We start from the raw sequence: 12,768 nt of genomic DNA, 5'->3' as shown, positions 1-12,768 counted from the left end.
ATAAAAAGTGGTGAGAGGGAATGACAGAATTGAAATTTTTTTTTTTTTACCATAAATACTGAAATAAAGTGACCCCCCCCCACCTCGTCCAACAGTGGCAATATTAGTCGCTGTGACCTTTGACATTGCCATTGAACTAAAGAGGCCTGACCTTGATTTTCTTCACTGTGTATGTATATGTGTCAAATGGACTCACTGAGAACAGTCATATCTAATATGCTTTTACCTGGCAGCTTATATTGTAATTTGTAAATAAAAATATACCAGAAATGTTCCAATTTTGCTGCTCAAGTATGTTCATCATTTACCCTGTAGTTACAGAACCTCATGGAGCCCCATTGTTAAAACAATTAGACAGTTCAAGATCTGCCTGCAAATGCAACACTGTTTATTAACATGTACCAAATGTACTAGGTGAGTTTAAAATAGATTCCCCTTAGTTACAAAATACTGACAGTAAAATAAATCTTGAAGTCCCCAGTTTGTCACCTCCTTTTTCCCTAAATGTTTCATGCAGGTATGTGTTTTTTTTACATGCTGTTTAAGTACATGAATATTACAGCAACAACAGCAATAATAATATTACACTGTAAAAATGGTTTCATTAATACATTTAGTCAGTTGTTTTAAAAGGTGTGTTTAGGGATAAAAAAGAAAACAACAGCCTGAGAATGAGGAAGCTTTTGCATTTTCCAGCCTTCAACTGATTTTATCACAATTTGGATCACACCTTACCATATCACATTTTTATATTTTCAGTTTTTATTTCAGGAAACTATAATAACCTTTATGTGAAGATTAAGAACAGGAAGCAAATTCTTTGTTAATGCTTCTTGTTGCTGTTTTCTTTTCTCTCTCCAGTTTCCACTCACAACAACCCTTCTAGGCAGATGGCTGCCCACAGTGAGCCTGGTTCTACTGGAAGGTTGCTTCAGTTAAAGGGAGTTTTTCCTCTGAACTACTTTCTAATGCCGAAAAGGCAAAATTAATGGGTTTTCTCTATAATTTCATAAGGTCTTGATCATACTGCGTAAAGTGCCTTGTAATGTTTTGTTATGATTTGTTACTATATAAATAAAACTAAATTGAAAATTGGAAAAAATTTGCAGTTTTCCGATTCAATAAAACAATCAATAATTACTAGAGTGGTCACCCACCAATCCTGCAGTTGCTGGTTGAGCAGTACAGGAAAAAAACAGGAAGAGTGTGGCAATGCAATCTGCAAGGTACACCCTGTTTGCATTAATTTTTCGTGAGATGAGTCTAAAACAAATTGATCAGACAACAAGGACTTTGGTCAGAGAGATGACAAGGAATCCTACAGTTGATCCTACAGATCAACAGTGGTTGTCTGCAGAAAAGGGAGAAACTTAAAGGAGGACAAACATCTCCGTAGCACATCATCAATTAAACTTTTATTGTAGAGTGATTACATTTTCAAACAGCATTTAAAGGACTCTGGTGGTGACATGGTGGTGGCAACATCATGCAGCGGGGAACTTCTCAGTGGCAGGGACGGACAGCATTGTCAGAAGTGATAGACAGATTAATGCAGCCAAAACAAATAAAGACAAAATCACTTTTAGAGTTAATGAGACAAAACATACAGACAAGACGATTCTAGAGTGGCTTCCTGAAAGGTCTCTGACTGTCTCTGAGTGGTCCAGCCAAAGCCCAGACAGACCTTTACCCCTCATAACATCTTTGAAGAGACAGATTTAGCTATTGTTACTGCTGAAGTGTCATGTAAGTCTCAGGTGATGTGCATTTTTTGGATGGAAAAAAAAAACAAAAATGGCACCTGTCAGTTCCCTTCCTATTAATGAAGTACATGTAAAGTAGTCTTAGTATCATGTATAAGCATTATACAGGTGATTGCTTAGTAATTGCAAAAAGTAACATCAAAAGATTTCAGTGTGAGCAAATTATTTATTTTTGGTAATATCCCTTTTTAGTTTGATCACTGAGCCTTTCTGGAAAAGCACAACTTGTTTTCTGTTAGTAAAACTGCCAAAACAGAAAGTAGATGTTTTTATGTTAGCATTCCTCATGGCTCAAAGTAGTTCATTTTGCCAATCATGTCTTGTGATGGTAGCTGACACTGTTCAAAGGAAAGACGGCCATGAGGCCACGCCATTAAAAATACTCCATGAATTCCTTGTAATGAATCAGTGATGTGTCAGGCATGAATCCTTTTGTTTGTAGGTAGAAGCATGAAAACTTCTATTGACCATGAGCAGCACCAGAAATGTAATAAGGAAATAAAAATGAATCTGATAATGTTTCTTCTTTAATCATTCAGGGGAAGGACTCTGATTAACAATTGTTTTTTTAAAACTACTGAACAACGATTTTATTTACAAGTAGATGAATTATTTTAATGGAATAAGTTTTCAGTGTTTTACTTACTAAATTTTATTCTGTAAATATAAGCTAATGTAAAGTCTGATGCCTATAACACAAAAACAGGGAAAATAAGACTGAAAACTTTACAAAGCAACAGTGTTCTGGATGATTCCAAAATGAGCGGGTTAATTGTATACAAAGTCACAATACGCTGTGACTTTCACTTACTATTGTAGAGTCGCGGTAGAAAACCCAAAGGGACACTGTAGAAAACAGGACAACTTTTAGCAACAGAGTATAAGTATGCATAAATATCCTTCACATGTCTATAAATATCATTTATAGGCATTCATTTTACTTAAGACCAGTTTTCATTAAGTCCCAAACTATTTCTTTAAAACTGCAATGATTTTGCAGCAGTTTAAATATATGTAATGAATCTTGTTTCTTGTTTTCTTATGTACAATCGTGTGATTAACACAAGGCCTTAAATAAACCCAAAGCGTTAAAATATTACAGACTGATTCAAGTCATTACAAAGATTACACGAAAATATTCACATTACAGAGAAATTCCATTAACATCTATTACAGGTATAATCTTACTTCCATACAAACACGTTTGTAGGCTTATTGAGAAGAAAGATGGTTAATTTTGAGCACCAACTACAGGCAAAATCAAAACAAGATCAGTAACAGAGGATACTGTTTACAGATACAGTTATTGAGGAAGCAACCAGAATAACTGTCAAAAAGCAAAGAGAAATCTTGATTGAAAGGAAAGAAAATATAATGGAATGTAGAAGGCATGAAGTAATCTGGGGCCTTTCAAGTATTATATGAAACTTAAACTGGTTCTTACTGATTCACATAACACACTTAACATGTCAGGTCCTGGTGGTCTGTTGGTGCAAAGTTGCATTTGCTTTTTCACATCCAAACCTATTTTCTGTACAGTGTGACAGGTATTACTAATATAAGACTTTTACTTATTGATCTTGACCATGATTTATTATTGTTTGTATCCTATATTATAAAACACAATTGATACATACAGCTGACAGTATGATTCTGTTGTTGGGAGGTGTGAACATGATTTCAACAACCCCATCATAAGCGAAATGTTTACAAAATAGTTTTTACAAACTTAGTTAAAAACATGCAGCAGAAAGTCAAAGGTGTGATTCTGAAAATGTGCATTATTCTCTATAGTTAGATCCTTTGTAAATTGTACTCAGTCACTTGATTAAAAATATTATTTTAATTTTCTTTGCACATTTAGAGCCTCCTTTACATAATTAGAATTTTGAAAAATCAGTTTCATGTCAGTAAACAATTTGTATAAGAAGATTGGTTGAATAAAATTAGTTATTTCTCTGTCTCTAGTGTCTTCAGCGGGTGTTACCCATCTGTCCCTAACAACCCTACCCTAACCCTTCAAAGAATGGAAATATTTCCATTAATAAACATCTAAACATCACACAGAAACCAACTTCAAGCAGCAGGAGGTGTTCTCGGGTTATATTGTACTGTATGCTGTGCAAAAGATGATATGAGCCACCTTCCTCTCTGCATATTTGAAATAACTCCTTACAATAAAGAGAGAATATAAAGAAATCATATAACATTTTAGAAATGTACTACGGCTGATTCTGAACAAAAGACCAAAAAAACAAATTATTACCACAAAGTATCCTGCACTCTGGGCATTAACTTTCACTTTCCAGCAGCAGCTCAGATCCTAAATTTTAATATGTCACGATTTGCATTTACAGGTTGAGTCTGGCTCTAAACTTTACACTCTCATAGCTGTTGATTAGACTGTATAAACTGGGAACCATGATCAACAGGTTTTTATTGGCTACATGCAAATGATAAAAGTGAGAAAGAGAGAGCAAAAGCACTTTTCAAGGACCGAGCAGGTAGACACAGGACACAGGAATAAAGTTTCAAAGAAAAGTGGGTTTTTATTTACCCAAAGCACAATATATACAAAGAAATCTGAAGTTCTACCTGAGTGACACTTAATGGGCAACATTTATACTGGCTGGGCAAACCAATATGACACACAAGCGATAGACATTACTGTAACTAAGCAAATTATAAACACAGACTAGATAGATAGTTTACTAACATTCTTCGATTTTTAAATATACAAAAGCAATAACAAAGTAATGTACCATATACAGCTTTATATAACCTATAACAACTAAATAAACCCTTTCCCCATATTTTCCTCACCCTGCATCAAACAGGGCAAATTTGTACAGCCCGAGTTCAGTAGAAAATATTCAAAGTTGATAAGGGCCTCAATCCAATCTTTTGTTTGGATGGCCGACAACCAGCAGAACAGTAACTCAAGAAAAAGATTCATTAAATTAATACAACTTAATTTGAACTGCTCCAAGTATTGACAATACAAAATTGTGCATGCTACATGGACTAATTGTGTATGTCAAACAAATAAACATAATACTGAAATAAGAATATGCTGCTTCCTTTTAATCATGAAAACTCAATAATGGAAAGAACTAAGCTCTAAGTAAAATTAAAGGTAAGTGAAAACATTACTAAACACATTTAGGGTGTGGCAGAGGCTGCGGTCATCACACCACTGCAGAATGGATATGAAAAACTACAAAGGAAAAATGCAAACAAAAGATGCAAAGCTGCAGAAAGATGTAGACAAAAAGGGTTGGAAAAATTAAATAGGAATCCCAACTAGCACCAAGATTGCATGTTGAGTTAAATTCTTTCTTGCCTTGTACCTCACTTGTAAGTTGCTTTGGATAAAAGCGTTTGCTAAATGACTAATTGCATGTGCACTAATCTGATGGTAAGTCGTTTGCATACATTTTGCAGGATAACAAAATTACTATAAAAACTTTTGGCCTAGTAAATTAGGCAAAAGATTTTGTTCTAATGTTGTTAGAATGTGGGTTTCAATTCTTTAATGTGAGTTCAACATTTGCCTTGCCGTTAAATGAAGGCTACAAGTTCTGTAAACAAGACCCACACCCACTCTTAAATGCCGCAGGGGAGGAATCTGAAACACACACCTTTAATGCTTCAGTGCAAATCTTCTGGTCCAGCTGCATAGTTTAGTAATTATAGTGTATCTCTTACAAAAAGAAGAAAATGAAAAAATAAACGGCATTATGATCACTTTGATTACATTAGAAAGATCCAGGTTTTAAGTAAATTGAGGATAAACCTAATTTTTAATAAACTGACAATGTTGAAAGTGCAAACAATCAATTTTGCAAAAAAGAAGAACAGGCTTGTTGTAAACAGGCTTAAACATGCACGTATCTTCTCATTTGATGACAATAGTGAGCAATTTAAAGACGTGTTCACAAACAAAAAGCTAGAGAAGTCTGTTTCATAATCTTAGTTTGTACCACCCACCCATACCATATCGTTGTAATGTGAGCAGATTGTTCACAATTTAATTTAATTCACATTGTAGGACATATGTTGATTCTACCAGTGTCCATCATAATCGGAGTGGTACCACCAACATAATTCATTTGCCTTCGTACTCCACAATTTCAGATTTGTAATTACAATAATAATAATTCATTCTGCTGCAGTATGTAACTTTCAAATCTTTTATTAGAAAAAGCCTAAACACCTCTTAATGTACAATCAAAGTATTGCTTTTTAACAAGTCTTAGCCTTCTAACCAAAGAAGGCCAATTATGATTTCAGACCTAAATTTACTGACACTGTAGCTGGTTTGACAGCAGCATCAGGCAGGATGCAGTGACAAGACTGATTACGTGAATTATAGATGTAGGTGCAAATCCAAGTGCCGGATGGTTGGTGACTGACGCATTCCTACGAAAGATATGACCAAACAATACTTCCTTATTGATATGAGTTGATGGCTGATACTGTTAAGATTAAATAAACAGAGCAAAGAATAGTTACCTTTCATTTGAATGAACTGAAGAAACACTGAGGTCGTTGTTTTGATTGTCTGATTAAAATAGATCTACAAGCAACACAAATAGTCCCTTTGAAAGACAGGCCCAAGCCTGCAGCATGACTTTGCTCCCTCATCTAAAGTGTAGTGGCTCCCCCTGGTGATCAGTAAAGTAGTAGCTTGGTAGGCTACATGATTTTACCTTTTATTAACAGAACAATGTAAATTATGTATATACCAGGGATATGCAGCTGGAGTTGAAAATGAACCACTTTAAAATAAGGACACATCAGTAAATTAAAACATTAGGCTGTACATGTGCAATAATCCCTTTTGTTTGTCCAGATAAATTATTCCTTAATTTCTGTTAAAAGCTAAATCCATTGAATAATATAATATTGAATATAGATTAGACAACCAAGACTTGTTATAATATTTTTTTATTTAATCATGGACTGCTGTCATGTTTGTGTACCATTTGTGCTTTTGGTTTTAGATCATGCTGGACAATTAATCTGCAGCCTCTCATATCAGTATTAAACATAGAGACTTTTCCATGCAACGACAAATGGTTTATAAAACAACTTGGTTATGCAGTTATTTTCCCTATAGCCTAATATTAAAGACTGCTTTAATTAAGAAAATGACTTTATTTTCTCCTTAAGTGATCATAGATTAGTTCAGATAGCCAGGTTCCTTATCTGCTTTTTCCAACAGCGTGTGTGCTTAACAGAAAGTTGCAGATGGGGTAGAAGTCTTTCTATTTCTGTTGCAGATGGGGTAGAAGTCTTTCTATTAACCATAGTGAGTTTGTCGACTAATTGTTATTGTTCTTTATTCTATAACAACCCCCACACAAAACCAGTCCCAGACAGAACACGAGACAGAACACACCTGATTTAGTCAGTCTTCAATGTGTAGTGCAGAATTAATCCCCCCCCCCAATTTAAATTGCAATAAAATGAATAATAAAAACAATATTGTTCAGGAACTGTAGTCAAAGTCAACATATCAGTAGAGGTACTTAAGATATGTATAACAATAGTAATACATATCTTTATACAGAGTAGTATGAAGGAAATATGATGCGATGCAGAAAAAAACACAGGTACACTTAGTGACACAAACACATTGTAGGAAATAGGATGATAGTTGCTTATGTCAGTCTCTCGGCTGAATGTCACGGGAAGTCTTTCTCCCCGAAAATCAGGTTCTTATTGCTGTATGTGGATGTTGTCCTGTGTGGAAATGGTAATAGAGGAAGCAAGAAATTAAAGAAGCAAGTTTTATACAAATGATATGTTAGTCGCATGACATTCTCTCAAAGCAACCAAAAAGAATTTACTTATGCATTTAGGAAAGTGTTCTGTATTCACAGTATATCTACAGATCACCCGAACCACAGTTTGTAGGTAGTGATGGTGCATGCAACACCAAGGATTGTTTGTGTTGAGAGAAAGGGATGTTACTAAATGAACCGTCATTTCAAGGCATGTGTTGTTTCCTTAAAAGTTGATTTGATGGAATTATATAACTGATCAGTTTTGTGCTTCGACTGGGTTAAATGAAGGCTTTAACATCTCAACTCTTTTGGCCTGTGAAGTCAATTCAGGATGCAGTCTACTAGATATAAAAGTCAGAGTTAGGACAGTGGCAGAGACAGAGATGGAGAGTAGAGAAGACCAAAGGGAATACTAAGGTGTGTGAGTTAGTGGCTATGACAGTTGAGAATATTCTCTCCCACAGCTTCAAGCGTTGGTTTATTTTGTATGTTGATCCAATGTAACAACAAATCTCATCTTGCTGTTCTTGTTTTAGGAATAGCAGTTTGATATTGTGTGGTCTTATGTGACCTTCAAAGCATGTTCTGACGTGGTTAAATGACTCAACTCTTAGGTTTTCTGACTTCTAATAGAGGTTCTTGTTTTCCTTACCTAAAATACCTGTTTAGGTTTTTCCCAGAGCCAGGGCTGGTTAGAGATAAACAAGCTGGTTGCCAATGTAAGCACCTGCCTCATTTGCCATCTTCGTTTCACCTTCATACTCGTAAAAGAACTCTGCACACATTAACAAAAAGTAAAATACATTCTGTAGGGCATTTAAGTAAAAATGGAGGCCCACTTTGGACTGACAAGACGAAGGAACTCACTAAGGAACACACAACTGAGTCATTCCCACTTCACATAATCCTAATGTGACATTTTAACATTTTAACATCTCCACAACCTCACCCTAGACTGGAGCGTAACCTAATGTTAAGGTGAAGATTCCTTTGTCGTTGCCAAAACCAGTGAGTACTGGGGTCTGTATTAAGTAAGTTAGTAAGTAGTGGAGAAGTGGAGTGGGAAATGAGCAAAGAGGCAGAAGTGTTGCATGACACAACAGAGCACTGAACTGGTCCGATGTTTACATAAAATAAGTTGAGTCCTACAAAATCCTTTAAAGTTTCAGATGACGATCGCACTACAGCAATGTTACAGAAAAGCTTTTTTGAAAAGCACTGTGCAGCATGGGACAACTGTAACTCAGGAGGTCGCTGACAACAGTGAATGTGGTTGGCTACTTGTGTCTCTGTACTAAATAATGTAAGAAATTATATACCTTATCATATAAGTTTGTCCGATACCAATACTGTTTCATTTCATCATAGATATCAACATATATTGTTGTTACAATTTTGCTAATGATGGGAATGAATCCTACCCATAAAAAAAGTCTTGTATTGACAATACCTGCACCTCAGCATAGAAATGACTGGCTCAGATGGTGAAGCCCATGTGCTGCACACATGATCAGGACCTGATAATGTTAATAGCACCCAGTTTATGTAACACATCATATTTTGAAGATAATAAAACTATAGGCTAAAAAAAGGGCTTTCTGTTTATAAAATGGCATGAAAAAAATGACACATTAATTGTCTTTATTGAAACAATGAAACCTAATCTGGATCAATCTGGTTGATAGTGTCTGAAAAAAATAAATATTACGCTTTTAGAAGATATTAGTCATTGCAATGGACTGCATGACACTAATGGCATGCATCTGTAGGTTTCTGGCATTTATTTTTAGCTTTGTACTTGAATGACAATTACAGGCTTCTTACAGTAAAATGTATCAGATCAGATCTGGACCAGCATCATCTGCACCACCCTTGGTGGCTGGGTGGGGCCACACCTGGATTGGGTGGCATTTGAGCCCGCTACCTTCTGAATCCCAACCCAACCAGGACCTCTGGATACAGAAATTAATTTGGGCCTATTTATTAGGGTTTATTAGCTAATAACACACAGGTTTGGGCTCCAAATTTAGCCCGACTTTATAGCCTTTTTGTTTACATTTTGAAACGCTTTGTAGACGGCCTTCTGCATCCCAGCCCTGTGCTCTACCACTGAGCCATCAGGCCCGCCCTTGGATACTGTCCTTCAGTAACCTAGCAGAAAATTATGTATACGCACATTGTTGAGTCACCCACAAACATATTTTTGACTGCCATGCCAGCCACACCTTAGGCCTTAGACGTCACAGACAGAAATAGATCAACCAGCATTCCACATTCGCCAAGCGCATCTAAACACACAAAGACAAAGCACAGACAGTAGACTAATATAACCTCTGTGAATCTAACAACACAGTTAATCATTTGTACTGATTAACTGCAAAGCAAAAACTTGGATTATCTGTAATACAATGTAAATATATAGCACAGCATAAGCAGAATTAACACTAATGCCAGTACTACATCACAAGCATTCACACAAATTAAAGAATCTATTGAAACAATTACACCAACAATCTTGATTGTATTTTCAATACTGTTCAAAATCTAAATATTTACCTCTGCCTTTATCTTTGATATGTAAATGAAGTGTTCCTCTACAGGATAGAGGTAAAGATAATGGATGGATAAATGAAAATGTCACAATAATTTAATGCAAGTAACTTTGTTATTAAGTTTCCTGACTATCTTTGCTTTTTCAGTTTTGTTGCAGACTGTTACTACAGTATTTTAAATAGTTTTTTCTTATTAATCTACACTCTGTGCCCCACAACGAAGTGACAAAGTGAAAATAGAAACTTACACTTTGACATTATGTAGACGTAGGCGTTCTACTTCACTGACCAATAAGTGCATTCAGACATAAAGCTGTGCAGGTGGTGAAAATTGTTGCTGGATAGACTAATACGTGTATTTTTTTCTTTTCTCCTCTCTCCTCTCTGAGATATGAAACATCTGTTTTAAATATATGACAAAACAGAGGATAAAGCCCACTTTAACGTGCAGTGTGGACACAGGTCAGGAGGGACACTAAACGGTTTAACTGCAACTAAAATAACAATAGTTTTCGACACACAGGCCTAAGTCATAGCCTGTGCGTGCTAATGTGCTAATTAGCATTATAACAATCAAAACCTGCACGGAATTAGTACAATATTACAAGCGTAATTGCAGTACGGTCTAAATTAGGTAGCATTACTATGGAATGATGCAAAGGTAGGGAGTCATTTATAAACAGCATGCTGTCTTTGCACTCTTACTGACCAACCAGCCGCTTCACTCTACAGTGTTGCTGGGGTGATAACAGCTTAGTTAGAATAATAAGAACTCTTAAGTATAAGTCCACCACCAAAATGTACAGTTTTAAGCTGTAATGTGCATCATCTACAGTCATCTAAAGTCTGTTTAACTTACCTGCATGATGCATTTCAATATACAGTTGAACTTTGTAAAATGTCAGAACAACAAGTTATTGTAAAGTTCTACTGTAGAAATTACAGCAATTTGAAAGTGATGTTTTAAATCACACCAAGATCAAATTTTCTTTTCATGAAACAATTTCAACTGCAGATATAAGTTAAAAAAACAACCACGTCACTCTTTTCCACAGACATCACTTAGTTATCAGTGCAATGGGTTTTAATTAAAACAAGCACTACATAGTTACTACAAAATAACCATGGAGTTTCATCCTGCATAATTGTGGTGACTATGCCAGTCACATCTTCATTGCTTTCTCTTTTTTCTGTGTATTTGTGGTTAAGCACAAATACAAATGTTCTGTTCAAAGATCGAAATGATGGTCTAATTATTTTTTTAAACATGATATTATATTATGAAAATCATAATGTAAACAATTAAAAAAGACAATTTATTGTTTCAAATAATATTTACTTGCATTATTTTTGTTATACAAAGTTGTGGTTCTGGTTTCCATTGCCATTATATTCTACACTCACTGGCCACTTTATTGTGTACATCTGTACAATCTAATACAATCCAATACAGCAGGTCTGCCATGAATCCTACTTTTAAAATGTTATAATTTCTTAGTTTTTAGGTTGAAACGGTCAGAAAGGTGATAATTCTATTTTCTGTTTATTATTGAGGACATCTTGGGTGCTGGAGTTGTACTTAAGTGCATTATAAGAAGAGGTTGTTCTAAAGTTTTGGCCCCCTCATTCATTCTAAATAGTGTGTCTTTAGAACTATAGCACAGCTGCTGTTTCGGATTGCATTAGATTGTACAGGTGTACCTAATAAAGTAATTTACAGTATTTGTTCTATTCTGCACTCTTTGTGTCTTGAAATATAGTTTTTTCTAGTTTATTCCTTTGCATATGACTATTAAAATTCAATTTTTTTTAATTGTGTGGGGTTATAGTATGGAGTTTAACATGGATGAGTTTACAATAAACCCAACCATTGAGAAGTTGCAGCAATGCACCAAGGCAGATTTGTTTTTAATTGCCAGTTTTTTTGATGTCCCTGTACCTTTAAATGCCAGGAAGGCAGAGGTTAGGGCTATTTTGTCAGAGAAGTTAGTTGAGGAGGGGGTGGTCACTATGCCCAAGCCCAAACAGAAGGTCATGACACCTGAGAGGTTGCAAGCGGGTATGGAAGCGATGGCTGCCATGGCCCAGTCAGCCTTCAGTAGTCCGGTGGGTGGGGAAGCGAAGGCTCCCACACGTTCTCCTGCTGTGTGTGTAGACCCCTTAAGCTTGTTGCAGGCTGGTGTGGATAAAGAGGAGCTAAAGCTTGCTCTGCGCCTTAAAGAGGTGGACTTGGAGACCAAAACCCGTGAGGTGGAGCACATGCACCTCAGAATAAGGGCTTTGGAGCTAGAGAAGGCCATTGAGGCCTCTACTCCCAGTAGAGTGTGTTCCCCCTCTACAACAACTTCTGATCAGTTTGATGTTAGTAGACATATTGCCTTAGTTCCTCCCTTTAGAGAGATGGAAGTAGATTGTTACTTCAATGCTTTTGAGCGCATTGCAGCAACTTTAAAGTGGCCAAAAGATGTTTGGAGTTTGCTATTACAGTGCAAATTGGTGGGAAAAGCCCAGGAAGTGTGTGCAAGTTTGTCTGTTGAAGACAGCTTGAACTATGATGTTGTTAAGACCACGGTTTTGCGTGCCTATGAGCTTGTTCCTGAGGCATATCGGCAAAGGTTTAGATCCTGTGAAAAATCTGCCAACCAAACGTATGTTGAGTTT

This window comes from Channa argus, chromosome 12, assembly GCF_033026475.1.
Source record: "Channa argus isolate prfri chromosome 12, Channa argus male v1.0, whole genome shotgun sequence".
Taxonomy (NCBI): Eukaryota; Metazoa; Chordata; class Actinopteri; order Anabantiformes; family Channidae; genus Channa; species Channa argus.
This window is presented reverse-complemented; position numbering follows the sequence as displayed.